Source organism: Eublepharis macularius, chromosome 4, assembly GCF_028583425.1.
Source record: "Eublepharis macularius isolate TG4126 chromosome 4, MPM_Emac_v1.0, whole genome shotgun sequence".
In the NCBI taxonomy this organism is placed as follows: Eukaryota; Metazoa; Chordata; class Lepidosauria; order Squamata; family Eublepharidae; genus Eublepharis; species Eublepharis macularius.
Window position 1 is genome coordinate 146,204,946 of NC_072793.1, and position 14,470 is coordinate 146,219,415.

The 14,470-nt window shown below is 40.2% G+C and overlaps 1 protein-coding gene across 1 annotated transcript in view; it reads left to right on the plus strand.

Annotated features, from left to right (window-relative positions):
* The window catches only part of ADAMTS9 (ADAM metallopeptidase with thrombospondin type 1 motif 9), a 173,563-nt gene that overhangs the window by 21,935 nt on the left and 137,158 nt on the right, over positions 1–14,470 (plus strand). The window lies entirely within an intron of this gene.

A 14,470-nucleotide genomic window follows, 5' to 3' on the forward strand; every position in this document is an offset into this window, starting at 1 on the left:
CAGCCTCTGGGAGAATATATAGGATCTGACGCCAAAGTCTTTCCCTCCCTCCCAGCAGTGACTGATAAGGTGAAATGGAGGTGACAGAAAAGCTGAGGGCTTTGTCTGAGATCCTTTCTTTCTTCACTTCCGTGAACATCAAAACTCTTTGAAATGCATCAGCTTGAAGGAATGACAGAGTAGTACTTCAGACATAAAACGTTCAATAAAAAAATCAAATTCTTATTGAGGGGGCAAACATGTGGTTGGAATAATTTCATTTAGTGTGGAACTTTTCTCCCCTCAATGAACAGGGCTCAAACCTGAGGTAAATACAAAGCAAAATTTAAACATACGGCTATAACAACAACAGGAGAGTAGGAATACCTTCGACACAGCAACCCTTTTAGTTACTTAACAGAATATGAATCATTTTAGTCCTCCCACCCACCCAATTTGATTCTTCAGACCGCTGGATGCTGGCTGATGATTAGGGCTGACTCTGTGGCTGGCCTCTAGGGAACCTGAGCTGTTTCAAGTAAAGTAACTGAGAAGAGAATTTATCCCAGTGCCGTGTGCTAAAAGACCGTGGCTGCATTTCATTTCCTCCCACCCCCAACCTCAGGGACAATTCAGTGGGCATCCATTGTTTCTAGAAGGTAAATGTATACTGATGTGATTTTTTAAAACTCTTTTGCTTAACCCAACAGCAGTAATCGCTATATTTTGCTACTCTGTGATTTAGAAATGCTTCAATTGGGCCTGTCAACATTTCCTTCATGCACACCCCACTGGATTGTGGGCAGTAAGAACAGAGGCTTTTGAAACTGCCTGAAAGGACAAGGAGACAAGGTTGGCACGTTTTCTCCTCTTGTTTGCAGTTTTGCCTTTGGGAAATGCTTTGAGTTTCAGAGTCCATATTACAGAAGGTGTAAGCCAGACTGTATGCTTGCCTGGACCTGGAAATGGAACGCTTCCTAGAGGTGGCCCCATAAAGTCAAAGGCAAAACACATTAGCAGAATTGGGGGGCTTGGATTACTGCAGCCTATGCTGCAAACCTGTGTGTGTTTTAAGGGCAATGGCAGTAGAGCTTTGGTTTCCACTATCTTCAGCCTTAGTCATTCTCATTAGCTTTAATCAAAAGGTCTTTTGAAATCCTTGAAGCTATTTATAATGAGTGCATTTAGAGATAAGCTGAACTGAAAAGACACCTTTGTTGTTACGGAAGCTTTAAGACTAGTTCTATCTTCCCCCCCACGCCCCCCCCCCAAATACCCTCAAGATTTTCAAAGTTGCATTCCATGATACCTTCATTTCCTTGTCATCCAAGAAAACTTTAGAATTAAATATAAGGGAAGGGGGTGTTTATCATTCCACCTCCTCCTTCCTGTCTGCTTTCTGCTATTTTTTGGCTAGTGAGTTGCCGTGTCTTCACTCAGCAGCCTCAGCAATTCTCACACATCTGTGAAGGAGGAACAATAAAGAAAAGTAGAAAAGGGACCGCTGGTGGCTACATCTTTTTTTCCATTCATGCATGATAAGTTGCACAGCACCTAGTGAATCCCTATTCCTACAAATTATTAAAACCTGCCTCCTTTGTGTCTGAGCTTTAACTTGTCCTTCTCCACCTCCTGCTTCCAACAGCACTCTAATTTTTCCTTACTGCAATTTTAAAAAGAAGGTAAAAGAGCCTTGGACCATGTGATGGAGTTTTCAGCTGTAGCTTTATTTTATTATTATTAGTTCATGAGCTGCCTCAAACTTTAAGAGGCAAAAGATAAATGTCTCACATCTTAAAGTGTTACCAGGGCAAGGATGTGCATGCAACTCTGCTTGTATAGAGGTTACCAGGGCAAGAATGGGCAACTTTTCTTGTGGGCCAGCTTGTAGTATCAGCCAAGCTTCTTTTAACAGTGGGGCTGCCTTTGAAAACTGTTTGGAAATTGTATTGTCGAAGGCTTTCACGGCCGGAGAACGATGGTTGTTGTGGGTTTTCCGGGCTGTATTGCCGTGGTCTTGGCATTGTAGTTCCTGACGTTTCGCCAGCAGCTGTGGCTGGCATCTTCAGAGGTGTAGCACCAAAAGACAGAGATCTCTCAGTGTCACAGTGTGGAAAAGATGTAGGTCATTTGTATCTACTCAGGAGGGGTGGGGTTGAGCTGAGTCATCCTGTAAGAGTTTCCCAGGGTGTGGAATGCTAATGGCGGGAGGCTTCACTGTATCCTGAGGAGGTTCTTTTGCATATGGATTGGTACTTGATGTGCTAATCTTCTCTGCAGGGCTATTGTCAGGGATAGAATGTTTTGTTAGCCTGGTGTTTTTTCAGAACTGGCAACCATGCTCGGTTCATTCTTAAGGTTTCTTCTTTCCTGTTGAAGTTTTGCTTATGCTTGTGAATTTCAATGGCTTCCCTGTGCAGTCTGACAAAGTAGTTGGAAGTGTTGTCCAGTATTTTGGTGTCCTGGAATAAGATACTGTGCCCTGTTTGAGTTAGGCTATGTTCAGCCACTGCTGATTTTTCAGGTTGTCCAAGTCTGCAGTGTCTTTCATGTTCTTTTATTCTTGTCTGGATGCTACGCTTTGTGGTCCCGATGTAAACTTGTCCACAGCTGCAGGGTATACGGTATACTCCTGCAGAGGTGAGGGGGTCTCTACTGTTTGGAAATTACAGCTGTTTCAGAATGCATCAGCCAGACTCTTTTCAGTGGCTGGATACAGGGGTCATATCATCTGTGTGCTGAAGTATCTGCACCGGCTGTCTGTCTCTTTCTAGACACAACTCAGAGTGCTGGTTCTTACCTTTAAGACCCTAAACAGCTTTCGGTCATGCTACCTAAAGAATTGCCTTCTCCCATACTGTCCAGCCTGCTAGAATATTATTCTTCCCTCTTGAAGCTCACCTGGTGCCTACCTTACAGTTTTTAGGGGCCAACCAAAGACATTTCTTTTTTACTCATGCTTTTAATTGAAGGATTTTATCTGTTCCCCCATTGTTTTATGGTCTGCTTTTAGCCTGTTTTATGGATTTTTTTAAAAAGGCTGCTAAGTATTTTTTCAATGGTTAAGAGTGGCAGGATTCTAATCTGGAGAGTGGGGTTTGATTTGCCACTCCTCCACTTGAAGCCAGCTGGGTGACCTTGGGCCAGTCACAGCTTCTAGGAGCTCTCTCAGCCCCACCCACCTCACAGGGTATTTGTTGTGGGGATAATAATAACATACTTTGTAAACCGCTATGAGTGGGCATTAAGTTGTCCTGAAGGGAGGTATATAAATCTGTTGTTGTTGTTATGTCCCTGCTTATTTTTAATGGCTTGCTTTTACTATTTAATAACTTGCATTCTTTTAAATGATTGTATAGTATCAATTTTATTTGTAAGCTGATTTGAGCAGGTCTCTGGAAATGCAGCATATAAATTTGCTGAATAAACAATAAACTTAACTCCCTTATAGAGATGGGCACAAAATGGGAAAAAACAAAACAAGTGTTTCGTGTTTCATCGCATTCCATGGATCATGAACTTCCATGAAATTGTCCCGTTTTGTGAAATGATTTGTTAGTTTTGTGATTCGTCAGAACCCAGGGCACTTCAATGGCCCCCTTTATACCCAGTGATGCGAAACTCGCAGGGAGACTTCAGCAGGCTCTCCTCCACCCATCCTCACCCAACAAGCTAGCAAGAACAAATGCTCTAAACAAAAATATAAGCAAAGAAAAATGAAGGGGAAAAGGTAGGCCTCAGTCAAGCTAGGCCCCAGAGCCAGGCAATGCCCTGAAACTGAGGTTGGGTGGGGTGGAGGAAAGAAGGCACCCTCACCCAATGACCTTCCCAGCAAGGCCAAGAGCTGAAAATAAGAAAGAGGCTTTTCAGTCTCTTTTAAAGCAGCAGAAAATCTAGCCAAAAGCTCCCAATTTCATTCTCTCACTCCAAATCCCAGCAACAGGTCCTCCCTCTCCCTCTGCTTACTGGAACTGAAAAACACGAGGCAAAGAGCTGTGTCTTATATAAGAAGTGCTCACATAGAGCAGAACAGTAGGTCTTTGGTTGGCAGATAGACCTGCCTAACAGGGTTTGGAGGGATGAGATTGGTGTTCCCATGGCTACAGAAGGACCATCTCCTCAGTTGCCTAGGGGATTAACCCCCCTGCTCCTTGCTGTATAGGGCAGAATGGAAGCTCTCCAGTTGGTAGGGAGAGCTGCCTATCAAGGTTTAGTGGGCTAAGATTGGGGTTTCCAATGGCAACAAAAGGTCTGCAGACATTCTGGGCCTATGTTGCCTAGGGAATCAATGGATTGGCGCCAGCCTGTCTGGCATCATGAATAATTCACAAATTGAACAAATCGGCCCGAAAGTCGTGAATTTCGTGAAAACTGCGGCCCCACGAAACACATTTCGCGAAACACAAATCAGCTCGATTCGTCACAAAATTTAATTCGTATTTCGATGCATGCCCATGTCTATTCCCTTATAAAGAATGTAGTTGGTAAATATTTTTTCTGGCATGGAGGTAAATGATGAGGGAAGATTAATTTCTTTTTAAAAATTTTATTAAAATAAAAGGGAAGTACCTAAAAAGGGGGGCAAAGGGGACAAACAAGACAAATATAAAGCTGTGTGCTACAAGGCTTGTTAAAGTGCAGAGTACAAAATCATAACCTTTGTCGATATTACAATAGTAATTAAAATAATATTTAAGCCTGATTAGTATATATTTTTCCACATATACTACACATACAAGGTTCAAACCAATTTCTACTCATTATTTTAATGTTAAAAACTCATTATTTAAATATTGCTCCAACTTATCCTTTCCATTTTTTAAAACAATAACAGTTATTTACAATAACATTGCTTATTACTTAATGTAACTGAGTATCATAGCTTTTAAGAGTATTGATATAAAGTATGATTGAAGATTCTGACCTATTTCTACTCGTTATCTTAAAGAATAAAAATATCCTAATTTCCCCTCTATTTATCATTACTTTTTACTTATACTTTAGCTAACAATAACAAAGTTAACTTTTTGCCAATATTTTGATATTATACATTCTATTTTAATTATCTTTATATAACTAATTATCTTATAATCAAAGTATAAAATGTTTCAATATGTGATCATTTTCAGATTTACAGAATTAAAACATTTTACAGATTTTTTCCATTGTAAGTGAATATTTTCCCCCATTTCTCTTCAAATTCTTTAATTGGCCTTCTAGGTACGTAATTCATCTGATTAATTTCCTTTCAATATGTCAGGTTACTGTTAAAGCATGTCCATGAAAAGATAGGCAGCAATCCTTCCTGTTTAGGCTCAAAGATTAGTACTTTGCTTTACAAACGGGGCACTCATGTTACCTGTAATGTCAGTATGACTGTTGCTGGGAAGCGGAACTGCTGGAGCCCACCGGAAGGGTAAGTTATCTAAGATTTTGATTTGTGTTGAAAGTCTTTGCTGTAGGGAATAACCTTGTCCATGGACTTCTTTTTTATTGATTGCTAAGAACTGATAGCAAAACATTGATCTAAGAAAGGAAGATGTCTTAATGGTGCAAAAAATATTGTGGTTGTGCATTTCAATGACACCCTCTTAAAGGTATGATCACAGTAAAAGGATCATAATTAAAAGCTTCACTTCCTAACAAATTCTGAGGAATGCCAAATACCACCAGCTATGATTTCTTTCAACAAATGGAATGTCTCTGCTACAGACTTAATCCAGTTTAGTGGCTGTCCCACAAGGAATACTTGTTAGTTGGTCCTATAGGTTTGATGATGTTATTTTAAGGAGCTGTGATTTTTTTTTCTGAGAAAATTATGTGGAAAAAACCCTTTATGGTCAGTACTCACAATCATAAATCGCTCATATTATCCTTGATTTTCCAGCTTCGCATCTGTCAGAACTGATCAAATAGGAGTACGCATTGCTTCTTATTCTGACATCCTATAAATAGTGAATGTGTGAATGTGCTCTGAGTGGGGGACAAGGGATTTCTCAAGGAAAAGTCAAAGAATTCTCATGAAATGACAGTTCCTCGGCACTTTGGAACAAGCCGGAAAAGTTAAGTGGGTATTGTGCCAACTTACTGCTAATGTTGATAACAGCTACTGTGACTAAGAAGTTGCATCAGCATTCTCAGTTGCTGTCTTTATTTTTTTTCTTTTCCCAAATACTGACGATATTCATTGTTTACTTTCGCTCTGGGTTTGCAGTGGCAAATCTGTTGTCTCCTGTCTTTCTGAATACTTCCAAGAATTTCAGTTCACATCCCACCCCTAGAGTTGTGAGGTTTTAGATCTTGCAGAATATTCCCCCGAATTCTTACTGTTAAAAGAGGAGAAAGGAAAACATGTCTGACAGAATCCGACGCGGGAAAAAAAATTGAGGTGGCATTTCTATAGTTCTGGTAGTACTCACTGTCAATTATGGAGATATATAGCTGCGTGCAAGAGACCATGTTGCTGCCTAGTACCTCCAGAGCTGTGGTAAAATGTGCTGTCTAGCAAGGTAAATCTGTTTGTTGTCTATTAACATAATGTCAACATCATCTAGGATTGTACCAATAGGTAAAATCTTTGTTTTCAGCCTACAGCCTGAAGGTATATATGGGTTAACATTTGATGAACTTAGCAAAGGTCTGTGAAATAATTAACTATCTAGTTACTGCCTTTAGCCTCAGCTAGGGTGACTCCAAGTAGCTATAGAAATTTACCCACCCCCCATCTTCATGAACCTGGACTGGGCTTTTTTTCATTGTCATGTGCTACACTTAATAGCGTAAGATGTTTTCTGGTGTGAAGGACAAGTTAATGTGGAAAATAGCAAGTTTAAAGTGACAAAAAAGGATAATTTACTCTCAGTTTCTGAGTTTCACGTATCTTTGAGTTGTATCTGAAGTACCACAGAAAGAGCAAAGTGCATGGGCCGGAACTGTGTCCCCCATTACTCTTTCTACTGCATCTCTTGGGGTCAGGAGACCCTCACAAGAAGCAGGGAGAATGGACAGAGCTTGCTCTACCCTTCTGCTTATGTAAGTGCTGTTGTGCCTGTGGAAAGGCACTTTTCAATCCAATTCAGTATTTGTGGGGTCAAGAAATTAGAACTGAGTATTGCTACTTGCTTTTTCAGTGTTTTATTTTAATGGGACAGAATCTTAGATAGAGGGAGATGGAGATCCAGCAACTAACTTTCCTATATCTTGGCATAAAAAAGCAAAATAAACAAACTTTTGTAGATTACTGTCCACTTCATCAAATCTGATATAATGGGTTCTAGAGTAAAGCTTATAACATATGTTAAAAGTCCAGTAGCACCTTTAAGACTAACAACTTTATTGTAGCATAAGCTTTCAAGAACTGCAGCTCTCTTCGTCAGATGCATGTGACGAAGAGAGCTGTAATTCTCAAAAGCTTATGCTACAATAAACGCTTTACTAATTTTGCAACTACAGACTAACACAGCAACTCCTCTGGATCTATGACATATTATGTTGGTATTCTAAAATTCTTTTGTTGTTGTTGTTTTTGCTGTAACCATTTTTTGCCCTTACTCCAAATAGTTTGTAGTACTGTCTGAAGAGTGAATCTGACTACAGATAATTCTATCCCATACCTGTTTTTCTCTTCCCCAGGTGTCTTCTCCCAAAAAAGAAATAAAATATGACATACATTCTAGCCTCAAGGAACACAAGGGAAATGCTCCCTTCAGAAATGTCAAACCGGCTTATATCATGTAGTGGAAAACCTTTCAAAAACCATATGAAAACTAAAACACATAAAAAACAAGCACCAGGCTTATATAAAAACAAAAGGCACCAGGCTTATATAAATACTGTTGATTAAAAATTGGTATGTTTATATAGTTGTCAAGTTTTGTTTTATGTCACATCAGAGGAGGGAATTAAAAGATGCATGGATATCCGATTATAAATCTTAAGATTGCCTAAACTTTCAACTTTTGTAGCATTTCTCAAACTAAAATCACATTGGCAGCTTCATCCAGGGGATTTCATCTGCAAATTGGAAATGAAGTAAAAATCACCCATTTCTTACTGACCAGTATAACGTAAGAGTACATAATTCAGTTTTTCAGGTTATACATGTGTTGCAACTGGTTTTTTGATGCATAGATTACATCAAATGTAAAACAACATGTTTTTATTTGTGGAATCCTTGCCAGACTCACTGAATCACAACACCAGATTCCTAAATTCAGGATTCTTACAGTTCTGTTCTAAGCAAGAGTTGCACCCTTCTAAGTCCATTGACTCTAACAGTCTTAGAAAGGTGTAACCCCGCTTAGCATTGCATTGTTAGATTGCTCTCAAGCACTGGTTTTCCAAGCTGTTAATCAACACAGAGTCATGTGCAACAGTTTAAGCATGCTTTTATCTAAACTTTGTATTAATATCCTTGAAGTTGGTAGACCAGGTTCTTGCATGATGCTTTGTTAAAGCTTTTGTTCATGAATATATATATATATATATATATATATATATATATATATATATATATATATATATATATATATATATATATATATATATATATATATATATATATATATATATATATATATGAGCTATATATATATATATACAGGAGCTATATATATATATACAGGATAGGAGCTATAGCTATTATTAGAGTTATACCAACTTGGTCTTGTTTATACCAACTTGTTTAAACAGACAATACCTGGTACTAGATTTCTGTGACTGGAATTACAGGCCTAAATTTTGCCCTGAAAAGCTGCTGTGGCAGAGGTGGGGATGCAATATGGATTGTGGCAGTAGTGGCGCTGGGGAAGGGCCTTCTCCCTTACTCCCTATTCTGTTTAACTAATTGAAAATGGCACTGTGGGATTTTTACAGCTTGGTATGGGGGAAAAAAGACATATTGACATCTGGCATTCCACTCATGGAACTTTAACATCATGTGTAGTTTTGTTCTAAATTCCGTTATGATGCTATGTTTCCGTATACAGGGTTTTTTAAAAAGCTTTTTTGCTTACATTGCAGCCAGTTTTTCCATAGGTATGCAGAATATTTTTAGCACTCTATTGTGTTTTGTCTTGTTAAATACCAAAAGTGAAACTTCCTTTATCCACCAATAGCTGTGCAATAAGATGACCTTTAAGGTTTGTATAGCACTAATAAAAGCCACAAGAAAAAATTGTGTATATTTTAAGTACAACGGTGCTGTTGTCAAAATCTAATTTATAATGAATTTTGCTCTCATGTTAAGGTCCCGTACTAATGTAGAAATTGTTTTCTGAATATAGATTAATAGATGTGGCTTGTAAATTCTCTCTGTGTTAAATGAAATGTTGAAAGTGTGCAGTGTAACCCATAAGAGATTTGGCTCATAAACCTTAAGTACGTTAAAGGCAATGCATGTTGAAAGTATACACTAACCATTGATAGAGGCTAGACACAATAATCATGATGACAGATTATAGCACTAGAACTTCTTAATGATTTCTGTGCTGAGCTTGTATTCTAGAATAAGAGTCTGCAACTTTTTATTAATATAGAGTCAAACTACATTTAAATTCTGATCAAGAAATCCACAAAGAGCTAATGTAAGAATGCTCACTTGCATACTGGAAAATATACAAGTAAACATTATTGATAATTGACATGTTGACTAATAAGGCATAAACTTTCTGCTGCCTAAGCGCTGGCTGTTTTAAGTCCTTTATTAGGAAGTGGCACACATGAGGTCTCACAATAAGCAATAAATATGCATAGGAGCACCTTCTGTGATGGTTTTAGTGCAGTGGTATAAATCTACGTAGTGTTCACACTTGGTTTACTAGAAACTGTTCACCCCTACCATTTCCCTTTGTGAAAAGGACCTCTAAGAAGCTATTCAGTTTTTTGCCTCCAGGATACTTTAATTTTCTAAAGCCATAGACCGCCGTTTTAGGTCTTTCAGTTCCTAATTTAAATACCACTTTGTGCAGCTGGTAGACAGTCATTGTGACAAACACCATAGATGGAAGTAGTGTGCAAGAAACAACTATGCTTCATCAGATGAGCCCCAGCTTCTGAAAATCAGAGAGAAGCAACTGGAAACCTTTGTAAAGTAGGATTGGCCAGTTTATGAATCTGAAACAATAATAATTCTTGACATTTCATTAGGAGTTTTGAGCATTCACATATTTAATATACTATTATTTTGTTGCAATCTTTGCAACAACAGATGAACCAGTATTGTTATCCTCCGTATCACAGATCAAGACTAAGAGGCAAACTACATAAGATGTGTTATAAGAGGCTATGTGAGTGTCTAGAATCATGTCCTACCTACCTGTGTCCATTTTACCCCAGGTGAACACATAGCCTGTAGCCCTAGTTCATGCATGTGTTGGGGAACTGGTGTAGTCATGGTGGCGAGTGTCCATGGTCATAATCAGCGAGTTGTCATTGCAGAGTGTCGATTTTAGATGGCTTTGGATTCCCTCTCCCTTTTTTTTTGCCCTTAGATCTGGCTTATGCCCAAACTGTTTTGCTTTTAATATGGCATGTTTTAAATTCTCCCATTTTCTAGTTGATGGCACTGCCTCCCTACTCCTCCCTGCACCCCGCCCTCCCGTAACTTCCTCCTCCCCATGCAGCACCTTTGGTTGGGATAAGAAGGAGGTGGGAAGAAAGATTGTGGCAACATGATTGAGCATCCGAGCAAAAGTTCAGAAACATGCCTGATACGTGAACCTGAAAAGTATGGGGTGGGCAGTACGCGTTCTCCCATTTGGTATAGCAATAAAGAGCAAATTGGGTAAAATTTGGCCATTATTTCCAATGGGAGATGTGATTCGGGGCTTTCCAGGGGTCTGGGAGGGTTTTTTAGGACCGAATTTTACCAAATTTGCTGAGGACCTACTTCTAGCCATTCTCTAAAGATCCCCCAAGTTTCATGAAGATTGGACTTCAGGGGGCCACTTTATGGGCCCCAAAAGAAGGTGCCCCCAGCCACCTCCAATCTCCATTATTCCCTGTGGGGGAAATTAGGGAAGCTATCTCGGGGGCTGGGGTGGCATTCTGCAAGCAAAATGCTCCAAATTTGCATTGTCCTCTAAAGACCCCCCAAGGTTCAGGGCAATTGAACCTCGGGAAAGGCATGATCAATGAATTTCCCCAGCTGCTGTCATTTCCCCTCCACAATAATAAAAAACGGGGTGGCTCTAAAATGGCTCCCCAAGGTCCAATCTCACTGAAATTTGGGGAGTCGTTAGAGGACAATTAAAAGTAGGTCCCCTGAAAATTTTGTGGATTCATTTTGCAAAATACCACCTCCAGCCCCCTGGATACCCCCCATAGTTTCCCTCATAGGTAATAATGGAGATCGGAGGTGGCTGGGAACAAACAGGCAGGAAAGTGTTGATTTTGGCTGACAGCAAGAAACGCTATCCTTGCTTCCGAAGTAGGGATTGCCCACCCACCCCCTTTGCATAGATTCCCCCCATTCCTGGTGGGCCAAGCTGCAAGATATCAGCAGAGGTGTGGAACCCCCATTTCTAGCGCTCCCCCCCCCCGTTGGGTTTTTTTCCCAATATGTCTAATGGAGTAAACAAGTCTCCCTCTCAGAAAAGCTGCAGAGGAAGGTTTGAGCATGCATGAAGAGATACCATCTCTCATCTGGGAGGAATGAGGAAGAAACACAGGCTAATGCAAGCCCGGGATTGAGTGCAGTGTGGCCGTAGTGTGCGAGTGAACAGGAAAGCAACGAGGAAACTCGTGTAAGTGCATTCACGTGTCATACCCATGTAATTTGTCTCGTGTAGTTTGGCTCTGAGAGTGACTTGACTGAGGCCTCCCTGTGGAGTTCCTGTCAGAATTGAGGTTTGAACTCAGAACTTCCTGATTTATAGCTTGGTCTTTAGCCACTGTGCTGCACCATTCTGGTTGCTTGCCAGTCTTTCCTATACTTCAGGGTCAAGCACTGCAAAATGTGTGGATTGGATCTGCTGTGTATTTTTTCCTTCAAAAAAAAAAAGCAGCCACAAGAGACCATGGGTTGGATTAGGACTGGAAGGGGAAGGTTAACTCTTTCCCCCCTTGCCATTTTCCCGACCTCAGAAGACCTCTACTCCCTTGAACATGCAGATTGCTTTTGTAGCAGTTTGGGGGGGCTGTTTGAGATTCCAGAAATGGCACTGGTGTGTGTGTGTGTGTGTGTTTGTAATCTTTTGTGATGGGGATTTTAGAAATTCATGTAGGAAAAAGTTAATATGGGAAGTAGCCTTTTGAGATTATTGAGACCTCAAAGATATTATCATATCTTTCTAGCTTGTCTAATAGCTGTTTGTGATCCAGAGAACTAGTTGGTGCAGAACACTGCAGCATGGCTGTTATTGGGAGCTAAGAGGACCGTGAATATTATTCCCGTTCTATGAGATGGGTAGCCGTGTTTGTCTGTAGCAGTGGAACAGAGCAAGAGTCCAGTAGCACCTATAAGACGAACAAAATTTGTGGTGGGGTATGAGCTTTCGTGAGCCACAGATCACTTCTTCAGATACCACTTCTGAAGAAGTGACCTGTGGCTCATGAAAGACTAATTTTGTTAGTCTTATAGGTGCTACTGAACTTTTGCTCTGTCCCATTCTACAGTCACTCCATTGGTTACCTATCAGTTACTGAGCCCAACTCAAGGTATTGACTAACACTTGCAAAGCTCTTTGTGGCCCTGATCCATCATATCTATGGGACCACCTCTCTCCCTATATTCCATCACTGCAGCTTCACTCATCTGAACAGGGCCTTCTACAGGTGCCGCCTTGTGCATGGGCAAAATCAACAGCTGCCTGAACACATACTTCTCTGGGGTAGACCACACCCTATGGAATGGCCTACCTGAAGAGGTCAGGGAAGCTCCTACTCTCCTGGCTTTCTGCAAACAATGCAATGCTGAATGGTTCAAGAGGGCTTTTTACTCAGATAGGAGAGTTGTACTGTAGGGAAGTGGTCCCAAAAAGATGGATAAGTAAAGGGATTGGGTCTGTAGACTTTGTTTCTATGTACTGCTTGTTTCTGTAAGTATGATCCTACTGGGTAGTTAATGTTATTTAACATGCCAGTCTTAGAACTGCTTATGCTCTGCTTAGCATTTATTCAGCTCTGTATTAGGTTTCTGCTAGTTTTAAAGCTCTGCAAATTTGCTTGTATATATCTATTACTTGTTTTATTGAAATGTCTTTGATACTAACTGTGCTGACTTGCACTTTGTAGTCCGCCTTCAGTCTCAATGAGCAAGGCAGACTATAAATAATGTAAATAAATAAATGTAACTTGGCTGCATTGCTGGCTAGAGGAAGATATGTATGCTTGATGCTGGGCAAAATTGTATACACCAAGGTCACTCAAAAATTACACCAAGAGAAGCTAATCCTTTGACTTGTACAAATTATACTTGTTTTCATAATTTCTCTCACTTCTTATAATTCTGATTTTGAACTAAATTAGGTAATCTGTGCTGGTGTGCACTAAGAAAAAATTCATTATAATTTCGGATCTGAGCTTTGGGGGAGAAATTTCTTACCATGATTGCTTATTTCTCAGTAGGACATTACTGGTTTGGGGATTCAAATCTATGTGGTTTTTTGGGTTCTGAAGTTTGGGACCGTTATTTTCAATGGGGAATGTATACACGGTACTGGGGCAGCAGTTTATAAAGATAATTTGCACATAATACAGCCCTTCCTCTAACCTAAAGTCCTCCTAAGTTTCAAGAAGAAGAAAGGGGGTCACTTGTACAGACTCACAAAATAGGTCTCTCTCTGCACAGCCACACCTCTCTCTACTGATTCCTAAAATGGCGGTCAATTGGCAGCCGCCTACCAGGAGAGTTCCAGTGGGCCATTAGCATTTTTTTAAAAAAAGTCTGCATTCATTTCATTTTCTTACTTTTACAGTGACAAACTGACAATCAAAATTTTTTACCTTACCATTAGAAAATCTGCATTTGCCATCCTTCTCTATTGTGGTCTGTTATTTGCTCCATTTCACAAACTTGAGTAAAGGTTCCTTTGCAGATCCCCTGCCTGGTCCCGTTGGGCTGCCATTATTCCCTGAGGGGGACTTTGGCGGTGGACAGTGGGATTCGAGTGACTGTTTTTCAGCCAAATGTCACCAAAATTCAGTCAATGTGGTGTAGTGGCTAGAATGACAGACTGGGAGCTGGGAGACCCAAATCTAATTCCCTGTACTGCAGTGGAAGCCTGCTGGGTGACCTTACGCCAGCCACGTACTCAGCCTAACCTACTTCACAGTGTTGTGAGAATTATGTAAGCTGCTTTGGATCCCCAGTTGGGAGAAAGATGGGGTATAAAGAAAATAAAATGAAAAGAATCAAAATAAAGTTGCAGTGGAGCTAGGACTGCCTGCCCACTAAAGAACCGTGAATTTCAAGCAAATTGGACCAAGGTTCCAATTCTGTAGGCCATTGAAAGAGGTACGCAAGTTGCTACTTGCAGAGAAGAAAAAAGGG